The following is a 22,238-nucleotide window of genomic DNA, read 5'->3' as shown; positions in this document are numbered from 1 at the left end:
AAAATGTATTGTTTATTGTTAGTTCATGTTAATTTATACATTAACGAATAAGACCTTATTGTAAAGTGTCACCTGAATGTTTAAAAAAACAAAAGCACTTTTAACAGTATGGTTGTGAGTTGGGGGTACATCTGAGGAAAAGAGCAGCTTTTTAATTTATCGTGTTTTAAATAGTTTAATGTATATGTATTAATTAATGTTCATTTCTTTTTTCTCAGCCTTTGTACTTCTGCCAAATATGTCATCCAAAAAGGTAAGTTCAGTACCAAATCAAGTTATATAGTTGATACTAGTAGTTTTAGAAAACAAAAAAAAACAAAAAAAAAAAAAACAGATTAAATCTGGAAGTATAATGAAAACATAATTTATTGAATTATTGGCAGAGACACCAGTACAGTAGTTTCATGACATCCAGAGAGCGTAGGAGGCAGTACAACAAAATCTGGGCTAGAGTGTCAAGGGCACAAAAGGCAGCCAACAAAGAAACTCACAGTTCAGTTGAGATGGTCAGAGTTGCTGAAAGTGACAGTCATGGTCACAACCAGCACTTTGAGGAGGAAATTCTTGGAATATTTCCAGATCTAGCCCTGTCAGGTTCTGGGAATGAACAAGATCTTACACACAAGCTTAGGGAAGAACTTTCTGAATGGGCATGTACATTTCAAGTCAAGCATAATGCTGTGGATGCTCTCTTAAACATACTCAAAAGACATGGGCATGCAGAACTCCCCCATACTGCAAGGACACTCTTTGGAAACAAGAACCAGTATGAACATACTACCAAAGATGGTGTCGAGAGTGTGCAATTTAATGTAGCAGATCAGCTCTCCAGACATCTTACCAGATATCCAGCAGCTGTGACAGATGACCTGCAGTCACTTGATCTGTCTATAAATATTGATGGGCTACCATTATTTAAAAGTTCAAACCTATCCCTCTGGCCAGTTCTCTGTTCCATAAACCTGTCACCTGAATGCATTTTCCCCCTGTGCATATCCTCTGCTGCATCCAAACCCAAAACACTGAACTTTGTTAATGACACGGTTCAGGAATTGGCAGAGCTAATCCAGGATGGTCTGACCTGGGGAGGCAGATGCTTAAACATCCAAGTACGATGTGTTACCTGCGATGCTCCTGCAAAATCAATGGTCAAGTGTGTAAAGCAGTTTTCTGGATATTATGGGTGTGACAGATGCACCCAGAGGGGATCGTGGGATGGCCGGATGATATATCCTGAGACAAATAACCTGACCATGAGGACAGATGAATCATTCAGGGAGTGCTGGCAACCTGAACATCACCAAGAAGAGCAGATTTCACCCTTCTCTGTCCTCCCGATTGACATGATAAAATCATTCCCTATTGATTACATGCACCAGAGCTGTCTTGGGGTAATGAAAAAGTTGCTGCTTTTGTGGACAAGAGGAAGAACAGATTTCCGGATGTCATCAGGAGATGTGGGCAGTGTAAGTGAGAGGCTGGTGTCACTAAAGACGTCCATTCCTGACTGCTTTTCCAGGAAGCCAAGGGGCCTGAGGGAAATTGAACGCTGGAAAGCAACAGAATTCCGACAGTTTGCTTTATATACGGGAAAGATCGTCCTAAAGGGAGTTCTCCAAGATCACCTGTATGAACATTTCTTGAGTTTCAGCACGGCTCTTTGCATTTTAGTGAGCCCAGAGCTAACAAAGTCACAAGGACCTTACGCAAACCAGCTACTGAAGTTTTTTGTGGAGAGAGGACGGGAGCTGTATGGAGAGACATTTTTGGTTTACAATGTCCATTCCTTGATGCACCTTGCAGAAGATGCCCAAAACTTTGGCAGCCTTGACAGATGCAGTGCTATCTTCATCGCATGAAAAAAATGGTCCGATCTGGGAAAAATGTTTTGGCACAAGTTGTAAATCGTCTGGAGGAAACATCAAAGTCCAAGATAGAAAACAAGGAAAGCGTGATGTCATTCAAGTGTCCAAACAATGTGTTTGTGTTAAGCCCTGAACATTGTTGCGAGGTGGTGTCAGAAGAAGTGGACAACATGGTGTTATGCAGGGTTTACATAAATCTACAGCCATATCTAATGACACCGTGTGATTCACGTCTCTATGGAACATACATGGCTAACATTAGACATTCTCGAATGCTTTGCTTAGAAAGAAAATCACTTCAGAGGAGGGCATTCATTGTGGAGGAAAACCATGGGATCAAAATTGTGGTCTCCATTCTTCATACTTTCTAAGGTGTGACAAAAATAAAAAGTAGAATTACCAAAAATAAAATAATAAAATGATGAGAGGATAACAAATTGGATAAAAAATACATACTTGAAGTATTCCTTTTGCCCCCTGAGTTCTGCATTCTACAGCTTAAGCCCCGAGTGTCGAACTCCTTCAGCTTCACCCCCGAGTTTCTGGGTCCTGAAGATTTGCCCCCTGAGTCTCTGCCTCCTACAGCTTCAGCCCCGAGTGTCGAACTCCTTCAGCTTAACCCCCGAGTTTCTGGATCATGAAGATTTGCCCATGAGTTCCTGCCTCCTACAGCTTCAGCCCCGAGTGTCGAACTCCTTCAGCTTAACCCCTGAGTTTCTGGGTCCTGAAGATTTGCCCATGAGTTCCTGCCTCCTACAGCTTCAGCCCCGAGTGTCGAACTCCTTCAGCTTAACCCCTGAGTTTCTGGGTCCTGAAGATTTGCCCTGAGTCTCTGCCTCCTACAGCTTCAGCCCCGAGTGTCGAACTCCTTCAGCTTCACCCCCGAGTTTCTGGGTCCTGAAGATTTGCCCATGAGTTCCTGCCTCCTACAGCTTCCTCCTATCTTCTAGTGATTTGCTCTCCAGCACCATTCACTTTTGAAAACCTAGATGTTTCCAGTACAACAAGAAACAACAATGGAAAACATAATTTAGTATGAGGTTAGAGAAAGTAACCAATGATTGTCTATTATTAGGTAATTGTGTACACAAGGTGAAATCATTTATTTTATCATTTATCATTTATTTTACTGTCACTGCATTCATTATTAAATATGAGGTTGAACAATGAAACTAAATTATTCAGAACAGGACCATTTAGCTTCTATTTTTCCTATTGATAATAAATACTTCTTTCTTGACCTTTTGTTTTTGGCCCTGAAGATGAGATTTCCAGTTTGACAGCAAAGAAAATAAATAAAAGACCAAGAAGATCAACAGATATTGAATCTGATTGTAAGTAAAAAAAAAAAAAAAAAGCCATCAACTGTCGATGATAATCTAAAAATGGGATCCCCTTTTTATGCTGTGTAAAAATGACCTAATTAAGGAAGGCCATTACATTAAGTTCCAGGAATAGCTATTCAACAAAAAATTAAAAAATTCTGTCATTATTTACTGAATAAATTTACTTCTGCTTAATAGAACAGAAGATATTTTGAAGAATGTTGGTAACTAAACAGTTTTGGAGACCCATTGACTTCCATAGTAGTTAAAAAAATAAAATGGAAGTCAATGGTGCCACAAAACTGTTTAGTTACAAACATCCTTAAAAATAGCTTCCCTAAATTTATCAGAAAAAAATGAAATTTATTCAGGTTTGGAAAATCTTGAGGGTGAACTGTTCCTTTAAGAAATGTCAAAACTAAAGCTAATGTTTTTTTTTTTTTTTTCTCAGCTGGAGAGCCTGATGAGGGTATGGTCACTATGATTAACTTTCATATGTTTCTTCTATTCTGATTTTTCTACTATTATCTGATATTGTCTACTCTTTCTTTTACTGAGTTAGCCATGGAACAACCAGTAAGGGCAAAAAGATCTACTGTAATGTTGCCGGAGGCACCTTACTGTGAGTACATTAAAATGTTTTCAGTCATTTGAATAGTTTCATGGAATTAAAGGAATATTCCAGGTTAAAGTAATTGTACCATATTTGTCTTATAATGTTAATCTAAAAAATGGAAATCTCTGTTTTAATGAGGCATTTACAATGTCACATTAACAAAACATTTTTTTTTTTAAAGTATTACCTCATGATTTAAACAGCCTGAGTAATATTGTTTTTATGGTTTCTATCTTTTATTGTGATGTGATTACAGTTCTTTCTCCTATAACACCACAACTGCAGCCACATCAGTCAATTTCTGCCAACCGACAGAATCAAGATAAAAAAAGGATTTTCATATATATATATATATAATTATTTTTTTGTCTTGTTTTAGGAAGTGTGACTGATCCACAATCTTTTCGAGATGGTAACTATTTTAATTTCTTCACAATTAGCTTATTCAGTGTCATTAACTGTCTCCCAAAAAGACTTATGTTGACTTATGGCAGCGTTCATTTTTTTAATTGCTGTAGTTAGAAATATCTCTTTTGTTTCAAAAAAATTTTGGACAGAAATCTGCAAGTTATTTGAAAGTTTGGAGAGGAGAGTAATGCTGAAACTTGACCAAATCGAGAACAACATCCAATCAGCAGTTGCAGCAATGATGCAGTCAATAAGCCAACCAAGCACCTCTGCCTCTGATCTCACAGAGATGCTAGAGGAGCCTTGTAAGACTGTGGAGGATTTAGAGAAGCTGTGCGAGAAGCTAAAAGATGCAGACTTTCGTAAGAAGATGGTATGTGCCATAAAACAGGCAACATTAGTAGTCATTGTTAACTTGTAATAATTTAAAATAATTTATTCTTGTGTTAAATTACCAATTGTAATTTTATGTAGATTCGTTATCTGTGTCATCAGAGTGGAAGCAGTTTAGGAGATGCGATTAGGAGGATGCTCCAAAAAATTGGAGATAATGTTTTATGGGGACACTATAGTTACAAAGGGAGGAAGGGAAAACATCCATTTCGGCAGCTTCTTATAAATGATGTCATCATACGTAAGTTTCTTGCCATTATATATAAAAAAGGATACAATGCAGAAAAGGAACTTTTTTTTCCAAGGCAGCAAATAATTCTGACATCTGTATCTATTTCATGTCTTTTAAAAAATAAAAAATAAAAATAAATAAAATAAATAAAAACTAGTATATCAGCCAGCTCACCCTTCTCTTCAGTGTATGTGTATTGTATGTATATTATATATATATATATATATATATATATATATATATATATATATATATATATATATATATATATATATATATATATAGCAGAAATAAATAAGATCAATGTTTGATGCTTTTGTTAAATGCTGCTTTTTTTCTAATTCTAATTTCTAGTTCCTATTTTAATAACTGTGATCTTTGTACTAAATCAAGGTGCCTGCAGTAAGGCATACCCACACCAAAAATCGCAGAGTGTTGAGGAGATGATTGCCACGACCCTAAAACATGCCCCAGATCGTGCAAAAGCAGCTAATCAGGTGAGTGCATTATAAAATGTTCAGGTATTAACAGTTAGCCAAAGAAAAGCACATCTATTCATCTCACACAGACAGACTGATAGATAGTCTGAAGGACAGATAGATAGAACAATACAGCATACAGGCGGACTGACTTCAGTTCCAACCCTGCTCCGACACACCTGTCTGTAATTATCAAGCACCCCTGAACACCTTGATTAGCTGGTTTGATGGGGGATGGAGCTGAAATCTGCAGGATGGTCGCTCTCCAGGAGCAGGATTGGACACCCCTGCACTAAAGGAAAGAGAAACAATTACAATTGTCTGCCTTCGATGAAATCAACTGAAGATAAAAGATCTTGGCAGAGAATTAAACAACTCTACAAAAAGCATTACCAGCTTCACTTATTACTAACCAGAATTACTTTTTTGTTCTATTGCATAAATAATGCCCATTTAATTTACGAATGACTGCTTTCGTTTCTGCTCTGACAGACACAAGACCACGACACACACGTGCATAATAGAAATCAGAAATAGGCTAGGCATGAGAAGACATTGCACGCTTTTCGTCTTAAAGCCAAACTTCATTGTAAAATCAGTCGCAAATTGGAACAAGTGAACTATTTTGGAACAATTTTGTCACCTGCTTAACCATTTTGTTCCGGATGAAATGCGCAAATGCGCGCGTAATCGAGTGCCAAAAGTTGCGCTAAATTATCAAAACGTTCCTTTCGCTTTACGCTGGAGACAATAAGCATAATAACATCAAAGATCATAAAAAAAAACAATCAATGTATGTCATAAGACTTACCTTACTTTATGTCATATTAAAATGTATTTTTCATATATGATTAGGGCCTACATAAGGCGCTCTGTCTGAGCTCGTGTCCTGTAACAAATGCGTCATGGAGACGAAGCTATTATGAGCTCACGTGTAGATCAAGCATGACGTTTGCATTTACATATTGTTACGACCCTCTATTTGTACAAGTACAAGTATATAAAAAGTGTAACATGTTAATTGTTGAAATTAAATAATGAGAAAAATAAAATAAATAAATAAACGGGTTCAGTTACGCTACTGAAAAACTTGTGTGATGAGATGAATCAGACAGAGACGGATTAGAAATAGAACTTTCTTTAGTATCTCATTGAGAAAACACCCGATGGTATATACAATACAGTGAACTCAGAAACAAATATTTACAAAAGGAATATATATATATATATATATACAAATAATAAACCAAACACGGAACACAGGAGGGAGGGGAAAAGAGCGGCGCTAAAAATCAAAGAAATAAACAAAACCAAACGTATGCTAACTTACCCCATTTAACATACTAATCTAAGAAAGAAAATAAAGCATCAAAATAATACCAATCGTCAACTAAACTACACTAACTAGCAAACATAAGTACAAAGGGTAACGTCCGCTCCTACCTGGTGTGTATAAACAAACTCAAACTAACGTGTTGCATTGTGTAAGTCACGTGACATGCTAGCTACCTCTCCTCTCCGAGTCCGGGAAAAATCTTTGGAATGAAATCAACTCATTACCAAAGTGAACGCCATAAGTTTTCCAAGATTGCACACAAAAGGAAAAACAAACAAACTAATAAATCAGAATCGTTAATAACAGACAGCAAGTCACAACGAGAGAAGTCACGCGCGCCTCTCCTCTCGTCACTTTATACCAGACAGGCGAGTTCAGATTGGTTGTTTAGGAGAAAGGTGTCGACTCATTGAAGGATGTGATGATGATTGACATACCCGTCAACCAATTGCGAACCTAAGAGTTATGACAGTAGAGAAAAGAGAAAGGAGACCAACCAAAATACAACAACCAAAATACAATCGCAGACGTAACACATATACACAACTTTTATAACAACTGTCCAAATCTTCCCACTTTTACGATTTGAGTTACTGTTCACGCCAATAATGATGACATTAACAGGTACAAATGAAAACATATAAATAAGAGTGGATGCTTTTATTAACGCAAAAAAACACATTTTAGATATTTTTTAAATACATATCAAATCATAGCACAACTAAATGTGTTCGTTTTGTTGTTTAGGTTGGAAGCCAACGAGAACAAGCAGAACCCCACAGCTTCCGGAGCGGACAAAGACAAGACACACGCACCCACCCACGCACAGAAACACTTTAATTTGCTTAAGTTTATTATTAAATTGTATTGTGTTTTTTTCCAGAATAAATATTTGTGTAATTCTTCTCTTTTTTTTTTTGTTAAATTATAAATGTATGTTACCTATATAGTTTTCTTGCAAACCCATTTTTCCTTTCTTATTAGTTTTACTTGGATGTCTTTGTGTATGTTTTTTATGTATTAATATATTAAATTAATGACGTTTTAATTGTTCAAATAAAATAAATAGCTGTTTAAATTGATCCTAAGAAGTTCTCACGTGTGTTTTCTTTGCTTAGAGAATAAGTAAAATAAATTTAAAATGACGTTTAGAGGACTTAATCGAAAGTCCCCTAAACGTCCCGAATGGCCGCTGAACGTCCTGTGAACGTCCCCGTGAACGTCCGGAGGACGTCTTTGCGAACGTCCCCGGGACAGCGAGAGGACCCTACACATGGACGTTCGGGGGACGTTCGCAGAGGCCATTCAGGGGACGTCCTGGGGACCTTTTTTTGTTAGCTGGCGCCTGCTTTCAAATGGAGCGGCATTTAATAGACAGAGCCGTAGATCACTGATAAGCCACGCAATATCGCGTTCATTATCGAAGGCGATACATCTGCGATATGAACGCGATATTGCGTGGCTTATCAGTGATCTACGGCTCTGTCTATTAAATGCCGCTCCATTTGAAAGCAGGTGACGGCGATTTAGCGGCAATCAGGGAACCGGCTTTACTGACAAAATGCGCGTGACAATCGCATGCGATATATCGCCCAGCCCTACGTACAGATGCGTTGACTATGAAACGGCCCTAACTGTGAGGGCGAGAGGTCATTTTCTGTTTTGAAACGGGTTAAAAATGAACTGATGACCACAATATCGCAGACACGGCTCTCTGCACTTTCTCTCTTTGAGCCATTGAACATGAACTTGTAAGTGGCCTTGATTTTGAAGATATTATACATCAGTTTGCACAGTCAAAGTCCAGAAAAAAGCCAGTATAAGATGCCAAATGAAAGCAAACATGCACTTCCTCATTATTTAGGATTAAAATTGTGTGTTTTGCCAGGTTTTGTAGTATTTATTTTTATCTTGTCTTCTAGAGAGAAATTGTGTCACAGACACGGCTCTGCACTTTCTATTTTAGCTATTGGACATGAACTTAGTGGCCTTGATTTTGAAGATGTTATACACCAGTTTGCACAGTCAAAGTCCAAAAAAAAAAAAAAGCCATTGTAAGATGTGTTTGCCAAATGAAGGCATTTCAAATTCAAACATGCCCTTCGTCATTATTTAGGACTATTTTTATTGTGAGTATTAGGCTTATCATTATTTCTGATCACTGTTGTTGTGCTATGATATTTACCATTATATAATCAGAGGAGAATAGAAAAGTTTATGAAAGTGTAACTCCAAAATACAATAGCAAAATATATAAATATGTATAGTACTTTTATGTTGCATTCATACCCATTGTGCAGGATGTCTCTTTAATACCGCGTGGTTTATATGCATGTTGATGCTGATTGGGCTGAGATTTTTGACACACCCACAAAACAAGAGAAAACGTGGCTGCATTCCAGTTCGGTTTTAGACACGCACTCGCGAACTTCCCTAAACACTTCCTCTCGGGGGAATCCCTGCCGCCATTTTGAAGTGCGTTCCACTTCGTGAAGTGGACGAGGGAAGTTTATATGGACAGACCCTCGCTCCCTCGATTTTGACCGAGGGAGCGAGTCTACTTCATATGTACACTTCAGGCAGCTCCATAACCCACAATGCAACACGATTGTGACGTCACCGCACATCGCGTTTAATTTACCCCACCACAAACAAGTTATGATATATTAATTATTTTTTAAATATTTAAAACACACATATATACATATAGAATGCTGTATTAAACAATTTTGTTAGGGGAAAAAATAAATAATAAATCAGCTCCATTGCGGATTCATCAAGGGCTTAGGACGTTCCAGTTCAGCCCATACAAAGGTTCCGCCAGAAGTGGGCACTCGTGCAACGTAAACAATGACGTACATCCGAGTCAACGAGACCGAGTGAAGTTAGCGAGGGAAGGGCATTTACAGTAAATATATGAGTGTCACAGCAAAGGGTCTGAATACTTAGGACCATGTGATATTTCAGTTTTTCTTTTTTTAACAAATATGCAAAAATGTCAAAAATTCTGTGTTTTTCTGTCAACATGGGGTGTTGTGTGTACATTAATGAGGAAAAAAAAGAACTTAAATGATTTTAGTAAATGGCTGCAATATAACAAAGAGTGAAAAATTTAAGGGGGTCTGAATACTTTCCGTACCCACTGTGTATATATATATATTTTATTTTTATTTTTTTTACAGCAAAGTTCCTTGATTATTACGCCGGAATGAGAGTATAGTTCCTAGCCATATCAGCCTAGAAAATCGCAACTTTTCATTTTCCGTCGGTCTTAGTACACGATTTAACTACAGAAGAGTCAAGTTTTAAATAGGAAAAATATCAAAACTCTTTGGTGATTTTTAAGCGTGATGCTAACAGTCTAATCAGATTCAATGAACTATGCTAAGCTATGCTAAAAGTGGTACCGCCAGAACCGGAGATCGGCTGAATGGATTCGAAAACGGTAAAACTCAACTGTTTAACTCTAGGGGAGTTGGAAAATTAGCCTATTTTCAAAAAAAGTGGAGTGTTCCTTTAAAGTCACATGCTAGATCTGATAAGCTGATCAATATTTACACAGTCTGTTTGATCTTTCTGTCAGCACCTTAGGTTTTCCGCAGATATTTCCTTAAACTCATCTCAAAGTGAATACATCCTTGCAAAATGGTAATGAGTCTATGGTTGTTGCAGAATATGTGTAAACAGACTTTTATGCAACAACCACAGACTCCTCCATTTTCTCAAAAACCTTCATCAAAAACCTTAATTTTTTATCAAGTGAAGAAATTAGGACATCTTGGTTGACATGGGGGTGAGTAAATTATCAGGAAATTTTAATTTGAAAATGAACTAATCCTTTAAAATGTTTCATTACAGTTTTTTCCAATTGCTAACACACAATTTTTCAAACTAGTCTGGTTTTATCAAAACACTTAACACAATTCACAAAACCACACACCCAAACTGCAAAATACCTCATATATCCTGCAAAATGAAGCACTGCAACCGAAACTACACATAACATTATCAAAATCAAACTTTTGCATGAAATGGCACACACTTCATTCATATTACCAGATTTTTGCCTAACCACCTACACACTGTTGGGCATAATGAAAAGCACCCCCATCTTTAGTATGCTTTGCCATAATACTAAAATATGTATCAGATTCTTCACATGCACAGAAATATTTGCAGATACACACACATGCTGTTGCAACATTTTTATTTTTTTTTCCTTCACTACAGTAAACAAGTCAGTACAACATAAGCACAGCAGATATATTTACATGGGACTGAACAAAAATATTCTTACAAAAAAAGTAAACGGAAAAAGAAAATTTCTGAAAAAAAATATATTACAGTAAAAAAAAAAAAAAAAAAAAAGGCAAGAAAAATAATTAGGCAGCATCTTGCCGCACAGCCGGGTCTGGCCACAACGCCTCGTCAACATCACAGGCAATATCTTCCCTTGCCAGACATCGAGGGAAGAAGCGCCTTGAGTGCCTTATCCATCCCTGAATTGCACCCACATCAATCTCATCACATGCCTCTTCCATGGCCTGCACAAGAGGCATGCGCACAAAGGGCTGCCGGTCGTATACCTTCCACCGCCATGCCGAAAAGAATTCTTCTATGGGGTTCAGAAATGGTGAGTATGGTGGGAGGTATTGCACGAGAAATGTTGGGTGGTCAGCAAACCAGTTTTGGACTGGGGCTGCACGATGAAAGCTCACGTTGTCCCATACTACAACGTACCGGTTTCTTTGATGGTCTGCATCATTCATACGCTCTGGTGGTATGAGAATGTTGTGAAGTCTGTCCAGAAATGTGAGAATATGGGCTGTGTTGTATGGTCCAAGTTTGGCATGACGGTGGAGGACACCATGCATATTGGAGATGGCAGCGCACATTGTGATGTTCCCACCACGTTGGCCAGGAACATCTATAATGGCTCTGTGGCCAATGAGGTTTCTCCCCCTTCTTCTGGTCTTTGCTAGGTTGAACCCAGCCTCATCTATAAAGATGAACTCATGTGGGATTGCATGAGCATCCATTTCCACTACTCCCTGAAAACAAAGAACAAAAATCACTCAATATGGTGTTATCCAGTACACTGGGAAACAATGTTGTGTGTAGTGTACTGCAGTCAATATAGTACTTACATCCACATATGCTCGTCTGAAATCTTTGTTTCTTTGAGAGTTTCTCTCAAACGGCACCTTATAAAGTTGTTTCATTCTGATTTGGTTTCGCTTGAGAATGCGAGCCAATGTGGACAGACTAACTCGTTGAATGTTGTTGAATAAGGTGTTGTCTTGGATGATGTGGCTTTGAATTTCTCGTAATCTGATTTCATTATTTTCCAAAACCAAGTTTACAATGGCAGCTTCCTGTACCCCGGTGAACATTTGGCCCCTTCCTCCACCATGGTGTCGTCTCTCAGTCCTTTAGAAAAAATAAAATAAAAATATATATAGGGCTTGGACAATGCAGCCTAAATATTTTCCCCCACAGTAGAGTACATTGTACAGGAAACTTGTACAGTTCATGAATGGCTGATGTCATACACTAAGTAAACAGGTGTCACCCAACTGATACACTATGACATGGGGTATACTACATGTGTACTACATGAAATTTTGGTTACATACCTGTTCTCCAGTCTAAAGGTCCGGATGACAGAGGCGACAGTAAAACGGCTCAAGTCTGTCCAGCCTCACGCATTGTCAACCCATGGTTGATGACATGATCTACTAAGGTTGCTCTGATTTCATTTGAAAGTGTTTGTCTTCTTTGGCCATGAACTCCTCTACCTGCTCTACCGTTACCTTTCACTCTTCCTCCCCCTCTTATTCTCAACCTCCCTCTTCCTCTTCCTCTTCCTCTCTCTGCAATGTCTTCCATTGTTGTTGTAAAAAAAAAAGGTTCTCACCTGTGGTCTTTCCATAGTGCTTACATCCTGATTGAAGTGTTAACAATTAACCACTGAGGTGTTTGGCCAGGTGGCACATGTAATTGGCCAATTAGCTCATGTAGTGTCATTTTGAATGGCAGTGTTTTGAAATGGCAAACATGTGACTTTATGTCAGATTGTTGTGTCTTATGCAGAGAACTGTATTTAGTGAATTTAAAAAGTGCTATTTTAAAATGCAAAATGTGTGTAAAACAGAAAAGGTGTTTAGACTTTTGGAGACTTGAGAAGAAGTTTTGCTCTCTGTGTGTCAGTTTAAATAATTGTGCTGTGCATGTCATTTTAGTGTGTTAGCAATTGGAAAAAACTGTAACACAAAATCCGGGATTAGAAGAAAATATCAAAATTAATGTTATTTCAGAAATTATATACATTATGAAATGTGGAAATGCTAAAAGCCTTGCTGGCTAACTATACAATTATTTAAACAGTGTAAAATAATAGGGTGGGCTAGCAGATATCCTGGATGGGTTTTTTTTATTTTATTCTATTTTATTTTTTATAATATTTATAATATATACATAATATATACATATATACTACATTTTCTTTTCAGTAAAATGCAGTTTTTGGAAGTAAAATATATGAATGACCATTTGTTTAGCATGTTCAGTCAACCTTAAAGTAATATGTCTTAAAGAAACACTCCACTTTTTTTGAAAATAGGCTCATTTTCCAACTCCCCTAGAGTTAAACAGTTGAGTTTTACCGTTTTCGAATCCATTCAGCCGATCTCCGGTTCTGGCGGTACCACTTTTAGCATAGCTTAGCATAGTTCATTGAATCTGATTAGACCGTTAGCATCGCGCTTAAAAATCACCAAAGAGTTTTGATATTTTTCCTATTTAAAACTTGACTCTTCTGTAGTTAAATCATGTACTAAGACCGACGGTCTTAGTACACGACCGTCAGATTCAATGAATTATGCTAAGCTATGCTAAAAGTGGTACCGCCAGAACCGGAGATTGGCTGAATGGATTCGCAAACGGTAAAACTCAACTGTTTAACTCTAGGGGTGTTGGAAAATGAGCCTATTTTCAAAAAAAGTGGAGTGTTCCTTTAAAGTCACATGCTATATCTGATAAGCTGATCAATATTTACACAGTCTGTTTGATCTTTCAGTCAGCACCTTTTTATAAAGCACCTTAGGTTTTCCCCATATTTCCTTAAACTCATCTCAAAGTGAATACATCCTTGCAAAATGGTAATGAATTGGAGAAAGACATTTCTGTGAATGCAGAATATGTGTAAACAGGTAGACTTTTATGCAACAACCACAGACTCCATTTTCTCACAGACAAAAATGTAAGAAAATGTGGGCCAGGACCATGCCAGGACAGCAAATAATAAGCGAATAAACCATGTTCGTCTAGGCTTTGTACACTTTATTACTATTTGATGTCTTTATCTTTTATTTATTTATTTATTTATTTGTGAGGTTTTCGATTTAATTTGAATATTTTGGTTAGTAGCCTGTACTATACCTTTTTGCCATTCGGTGACAGCAGAGTGTTAACAACAATGCCTGAAAAAAACATCTGTGCCCAAGAAAAAAAAAAAAAAGAAAAGAAAAGAAAAAAAAAAAAACATTTGTGCCCTAATAAAATGAGCCTGGTGTGAGTATTTGTGTAATTCTTTATTTATTTTATAGCCAGTGTTTCCCAGCCTCCGTCAGGATTAAGGCTGAAACTTCCTTTATCCAAACCAAACTGCACATTTTTCCTGTTTTCTCATATTATACTGGATATTATGTAAAATTGTAATTAAAGTAACATAATTGCACATTTACTTGTATGTCACATTTTTTTTCTTTTTTTTTTTCACTAGTCTCCAAGTACTACTTGATTAAAAGTATAGTCCATCCAAAAATGAAAATTTTGTCATCATTTACTCAACCGTTCGAAACCAGTATGTTTTCTTTTCCTCTGAGAAGAAGATATTCTGAAGAACATTGGGAGAACTAATTTTGGTGCCCATTGACTTTCACTGTATGAAAAATACACTGATACATTTTTCAAAATATGTCCCATAAAAAATTAGTCATACAACTTTGAAATAAGATGAGGGCATCAGAATTTTTATTTTTAATGAACCATCCCTTTAACATGGACCCTCAAAAAAGCACATCCTGTTTGCATTAACAAAAACAGGTTGTATTTAGTTAAGAGTAAAATACCATTTAGAGAAATACTACTAATAATAAATATTATATTACTAAATATTTCTTACACACACACACACACACACACACACACACACAAACATATACAAACATATATATAAACATACATATACATAAAACATACATTGTGTGTTCTTTGACCATACGTTGCACTAAAAAACAACCTACTTTCATGTCATGTGTTTTATAATGGTAAGTGAAATCATCCAAAATTTAATGTTGCATTAATCGTGTTTAAGATTTGAAAATATTATTCAAAAGTATTTCTTCTCATTTTACAATACAATTATACCATTTCTGATCTTCAACATTGTAGGGCAGGGATTCCCAAACGTTTTTGTCGGCCAAACTCTGCTGACTTTCCTGTAGCTCAGTGGTTAGAGCATGGCACTAACAATGCCAATGTCATGGGTTCAATCCCAGGGATTGCACATACTCAGACACAAATGTATAGTGTAATGCAATGTAAGTCGCTTTGGATAAAAGCGTCTGCCAAATGCATAAATGAACTAAAATATTTACCTGAAATTCCACTGAGATTAATAAAGTTAATATTTCAATAATTCAACAACACTTTCATGTTCACTGTTCTCTGATGTTGGTTAAATGTGACGTGCATGTAAACAAATTAAATATGTCATTTTTTTTAGTGTTTTATTTGGATTGTTTTTACAGTTGTATGCTTTTCATCAACTCTAACAAAGCAATATTAAGTGAATGGAGTGAATGGATGGGGGCGTAATAGGCGACAACATATGCTGAACAAACAAATAAAAACAAACCATTCATTATTTTTAACCGTGTCAAAGAATTATTTCACCTGTCGCCGATTACGTTCCCCTCCAATGCATTTCATATAGTAATATGACTCGTTGCGCTCTCTCTCTCGCTGCCTGTATCCACCGTTGTGTCCTTAAATATTCGTTTTTTGGGGTCGACAGTTTATAAAAACTTATTTCTGTTTTTTTTTTTTAGCTTGTTAGCTGTACTCCTTGTCACACAGCAGTTTTTAGGCAATATTAGGCTACACAACACCGGGGCTTGTTGCTCTCATTGTGCTCTCATTTGCAGGCCACCAGAAATGTGCTTATGATAATTGCTCTCATTGTGTCATGGCGACATCATGTGGTCAACATGTGAACGTGACGTGTGATTTACTGGAACTGACTGAAGTGGGACATTTAATTTATATTCCCAGGTCCAACCTCGTCTGGAACGCAGTATTAGTTGAGACTTGCAAAACAATGACTTGCTTTCACAACTGAGGCTACATGGGAGTATTTTGATCTAGTTGGAGAAATGTGTTTTAAAAACGAAATGATGCACTGTAGATAAGAGAAATGACCACTCCACCTTGTCAAACACTTTTTTCTGCATCTGCGATGTTATTAAAAAAGGTGGTTTGTTTTCAGGCATGGAGTTTTATTATAAAAAGTTATTACATTTATCAACCTTCTTGTATTTGTTGAAGGATGTTCACACTTAAGAGTGATATAAGCGGTAGCCTATTTATATGATATATCTGGAAATTAAGTTGCTAACAAGCAAAAAAAAAAAAGAAAAAAAAAGCGCTATAGACAAGTGATTAGATAGTTAGCAGATTATCATCACTCAATGGCTGGCTGTCTAAGTGGTGTTTGCAGAATAATATAATATATAATCTATTTGTCTATTTCATAGACAAATGGAAAAGTTTTTGGGGTAGACCTGACCTGTTGAAAAGAGATGGTATCCCTCCTGGGATAGTGCTGCTCTTCTCTCTAATATGGCACATAGTCTTAGAGCTAAAACATGACAACCTGGGGTCCAGGTCAGGAAGCAGACAGACTGGCTAAACCGACCGTCTGCTAGCCGTCTCACGTCACAGAAGTCAGAAAATTCCCAACACATAGAAACTCTTTCACCTAGATATTATCACATAGAGACTGTGTCTGTACCCCAAATTAGTAAATACAAAAAACTATCAAACACATTTAAGGGTAAAAATTTAATTGATGTTCAGCAAATAAAAAACAGAGATAATACTGATAAACAAATAAAGCTTGGGTTGCTGGGATCTAATGATCCCTTCCTTCAAAAGCACTTATTGTAAATGATATTATCACAGACAATAATCTAGATTTGCTTTGTTTGACAGAAACCTGGCCAAAACCAGATGATTACATTACTTTAAATGAGTCTAGCCCTCAAGGTTACGATTATCGACACAATACTCATCAGAAAGGCAAAGGGGGAGGTGTTGCTGTAATTTATAGTAATATCTTCAGTATTACTCAAAAGCTGTTCAAATATAATTCCTTCTAAGTGATGGTGCTTTATGTAACGTTATGTAAGATGACATTTGTGTTGGCTACTGTATACAGGCCACCAGGGCACCATACAGACTTTATCAAAGAATTTGCTGATTTTCTATTGGAGTTTGTACTGGCTGCAGACAAAGTCCTTGTTGTTGGTGATTTTGATATCCATGATATGATAAAGGCATTTATAGACATTCTAAACTCTATGGAGTTAGACAATACGTGTCAGGACTCACTCATTGTCGTAATCATACTTTAGATCTAATATTGTCACATGGAATCGATATTGATGCCGTTGAAATTCTGCAGCAGAGTGATGACATCTCAGATCATTATTTAGTCTTGTGTATACTACATTTAGCCAAGGCTGAAAAACCACCACTCAGCCATAAATATGGTAGAATCATCATTTCTACCATTAAAGATTGCTTTAAAAATAATCTTCCAAATCCGTTTCATTGCCTTAGCATACAAGACAGTTTAGAAGACCTAGATGTTGCAACAGAAACTCTGTCTTTTCCAGCACATTACCTCCTCTGCGCTTAAAGAAGATTAAGGAAACTAATCCATCGCCATAGAACAACAAGCACACTCGGGCTCTTAAGAGAGCTGCCAGAAAAATGGGGCGCGGCTGGAAGAAAACAAAACTAGAAGTTTTTCACATTTCGTGGAGAGAGAGAATGATTACAGAAATGCCTTAAAAATGCTAGATCTACTTATTTTTTCAAATCTTTTAGAAGAAAACAAACACAACCCTTGGTATTTATTTGATTTTATATACAGTGGCTAAATTAACGAGAAATAGAGCTTCAAATTCCGATGTTTCCAAACAGCACAGCAGTAACTTTATGAACGTCTTTACTTGCAAGATTGACAATATTAGAGAGAAAATTATAACCATGCAACCATCTACTACAGTATCGCATCAGACAGTGCACTGTAGTGTCCCTGAGGAAAAATTCCTTTCATTCGTTGCTATAATCGAGGAAGAATTCTCTAAACTTATTAAATCATCAAAATCAACAACATGCATGTTAGACCCTATGCTGACTGAGCTATTGAGAGGTCATAGATCCTCTTCCTAATATCAATTCATCTTTATCACTAGGATACGTACCGAAAACTTTTAAGCTGGCTTATTATTAAACCTCTTATTAAAGAACCACAACTTGATCCTAGAGAATTAGTCAATTACAGGCCGATCTTGAATCTACCTTTTCTGTCAAAAATACTAGAAAAAGCAGTTTCATCACAACTATGTTCCTTTTTAGAAAGAAATAATATCTGTGAGGATTTCCAGTCAGGATTTAGACCATACCATAGTACTGAGACTGCTCTCATTAGAGTTACAAATGATTTGCTCTTCTCATCAGATCGTGGTTGTATCTCTCTATTAATGTTACTTGAACTCAGTGCTGCTTTTGACACTATTGACCACAATATTCTTTTGAATAGTCTTGAAAATTATGTTGGCATTAGTGGAATTGCATTGGCATGGTTCAAATCTTACTTATCTGACCATTATCAGTTTGTAGTAGTAAATGAAGAAATGTCATATCGATCACAAGTTAAATATGGAGTACCACAAGGCTCAGTATTTCTTTGTGCCCTGACGAAACTTACCACTTCACAAAATTAACGGAATGCAGAGCTGACATAAAAAAATTGGATGACTAGTAATTTCTTACTACTAAATTCATAAAAAACAGAGATTATAATTTTTGGACAAAAAACTTCACGTAATAACCTAGTGTTGTGAACAACAGTTAAGATGGCATTCCAGGGACCAGTTTATGCACCCTTCTGCACCCACCAAAACCAAGAAGAGGACTTCTCATTGGACTACACATTGACTCTAACCACCAAGGTTTAGGCAAGGACTACCATAAAAAACAACAGGTCATGGGACAGACCTGTTAACAGATAAACAAATGCATGGACAATGATTTAACCATTTCATATCGTGTTTGGTGTCTATCTGTTCCATGCGATACCTTTAATAATAATTTGAAAGAGGTTTGGTAAAGAAATAATGCATGGGTAAAATGTTAAAGACACTATTTTAACACTGTACTTTTATGCTATGCAAATGAGTTCCACACTAGGGTGGGCAACACCGAGGCTGCTTCAGATAACAGCGGCCAGTCACACTCTAGGATCGGCAAGGCGCCACATTTCAATCCCCTCCTCATCAGAAAGGGATAAATATGTCCCCCGGGTAGACACACCCTTGTTCTGCATTTCCTGCTTGATGGGGAAGGAGACATTAACAGACACTCCACGTCCTGAGTTTCTGACCTGATGAGGAAAGAGACTACAAGACGGTTAAGGTGAAGCTTTCGCAAGCAAAACCTTTTACATTGCTTCCAGCTGCACTCTAGCTGCAAGAAGGGCTCCAGAATTGAGGGACTTCATCTGACCCTTACGGCTCAGCGCAGCCCAGTCCGCAAAGGATCTCTGCATCGGCAGCCTGTACCACACGGCTCCTCAGTGACGCAGCCAGCCTGCAAAGGAACCTGTGAAGATTCATCTGACCCAGCTGCCCAGTCCATCCTAAAGGACCTCTTGGTGCAACCGAAGTTCAGCATCCTCCAGCCCAGCGTGGCACAACTACTGGATCGCAACTCCGCGCTCTCCCACTGCACGCAACCTGCATCATCAGTGGAAGACGCCTCTGCTATTGGATTGATCACCCAGCTGTGTGGTATGTAAATATAAACTTACCAAACCTCTTTTCTAGAGACCATGGCATTAGTTTATATATGCAGCATATGTTTTTCTAACCTGTTTAGATAACAGTTACTTGAGGTCAGCTAGTTACAAATAATAGGGATATTATTTGTTGAATGATAAATAAGCAATTATTTATCACCATTTTACCAGGGCCATTAGTTGGCTTCCATAAGAAGCATTCCCATACAATTCTCTTCCATTCTACATTCAGTTCAACAGCATTTATCCATTCTATGTTCACTTCATTTATTTGTTTCTTTGATTTAATTCAGTATTCTCCTTTGATTATTATTTTACTATCTTTTAGAAGTGCATATTCATTATTTCATTAATAATCGTTGTGGTATTTACTCTTGCATGTCTACTGTTAATAAATGTCATTGATTTTATTATAACTGTGTCTTCCTTGTGTTGATGATCAAAGACTCTGGCCAGACTCTCACAAATCCTTCAGATAAATCAGTTGACCAACTCCCTCTAGTTTATATTAATTCTGAATTATTGAACAGCACTTTTGGAGTGCTCTTAAATTGTTAAGATAGTATTGTTGACTGGTGCCCCGTATTACAAAAGGGGGAGGGGTCATCTGATACACTCATAAGGTGAGTACCTTAAGTGACACATGATCAAAAATCACTACGTCACTGGTGAATGGAGTAAAAATCACTACACTAGAATACTGTCTAACACTTGATGGCTGCTCTGTAAAGTCTTCGTCATCAGTTAGGAGCCTGGGTGTGCTCTTTGATACCAATCATTTAAAGGCCATGTTTCTAGCATCTGTAAAACCACATTCTTTCATCTTAAAAATACATCTAAACTACGACATATGCTCTCAATGACAAATGCGGAACAGTTCATGTGTTCATGACCTCAAGGCTAGATTACTGTAAACACTCTGGTGGTTGTTCTGCTCACCTGTTAAACAAACTACAGCTGGTACAAAACACAGCAGCTAGAGTTCTTACTAGAACCAGGAAGTATGACCATATTAGCCTGGTTCTGTCAACACTGCATTGGCTCCCTATTAAACATTGTATAGATTTTCAAATCTTACTACTTACCTACAAAGCACTAAATGGTTTAGCTCCCCAGCTCTTAATGCAGTATAGTCCTTCACATGTATTGCGATCTCAGAATTCTGGACAGTTAATACCTAGAATATCAAAATCAACTGCAGGTGGTAGATCCTTTTCCTATTTAGCACCTAAACTTTGGAACAGTCTTCCTACCACTGTTCGGGAAGCAGACACACTCTGTCAGTTTAAGTCTAGACTAAAAACACATCTGTTTAAACTTGCGTACACATAAACCATTATCTGCTTCTATAATTCAATTCATGCAAATTGTTAGGCTGCATAGATTAGGTCAGCCGGAACCGGGAACACTTCCCATAATACCTGATGTACTCACTACATCATAAGAAGAATGATGTCTACGCTAATATTAGTCTCTCTCTGTTTATCCCAAGGTTTGCTGCAGCCTCCCAGATCCAGGCCGTACCCAGATGAGATGAAGGAACTGAACACGCAAACCTATAGACCAAACATAAATGAACAGCAAGAATGCATTAAAGGTATTCGGTTTTCAGTAGGAAAGATGTCATTTAAGCGGCCCCAAAAAGTAGCCTAATAATTAACAATTTTTACAACGGAAGTGATTGTCAAAAATCATCTTTAGCTCGATAAGTATTTTCCAATTGTCAATGTGACGCTGCTTTGAAACAATATGAATTGTGAAAAGCACTATATAAATGAAGATGACTTGACAAGAAAGAGGTGGATGTTAGCCTACCTATTGGAAAGGAGTCAACATTGATTTTAAAGAAAAAAGTTAATAAATGTCAAATAAGATGGGACAATAGTAACAATAAGACAATAAGATGGGATAATATGCTAATTGTTTTTCTTATTTTCATATCCATTCCCCAAATTGTGAAAGAACATGACATCTAACTTTTTGATTTCTTGTTGTTGAAGAACGAAAACTCAACAGTTCTGTTGAAATGAATACAACATCACAGGCCTTTGCAATCGACCCTCTTGTCCTCTTGCCACCAGTCAGTATGCTACTGTAAGAGAGGAGAAAGGTAGACTAATCATATACTTCACAAAAGCAGTTTTTTCAACTCTAAGTACTTCAACGTCAGCAAAATGTAAATATAATTCTGAATATTATTTATTAATCATTACAACTGTTCTGTTTCATTAGGCCAGTGTTATCTTTACATTAAAGTTATTGAGAGAGCAGCATTCCCTGCTCGCTTGGTGCACAGATTGTATTAGGATAAATTGCCAGGGAGGAAATAGAAAATATTTTACTATTAGCCTACTGTCTTACTGGTATTACTGGGTCACACATGGTTGAAATCAATGGGAACTTCATGGGAACTTTATGGGTTTACATGAAAATG

This window comes from Chanodichthys erythropterus, chromosome 9, assembly GCF_024489055.1.
Source record: "Chanodichthys erythropterus isolate Z2021 chromosome 9, ASM2448905v1, whole genome shotgun sequence".
Classification (NCBI taxonomy): Eukaryota; Metazoa; Chordata; class Actinopteri; order Cypriniformes; family Xenocyprididae; genus Chanodichthys; species Chanodichthys erythropterus.
The sequence above is the reverse complement of the archived record's forward strand: the minus strand, read 5'-3'. Positions refer to the sequence as shown.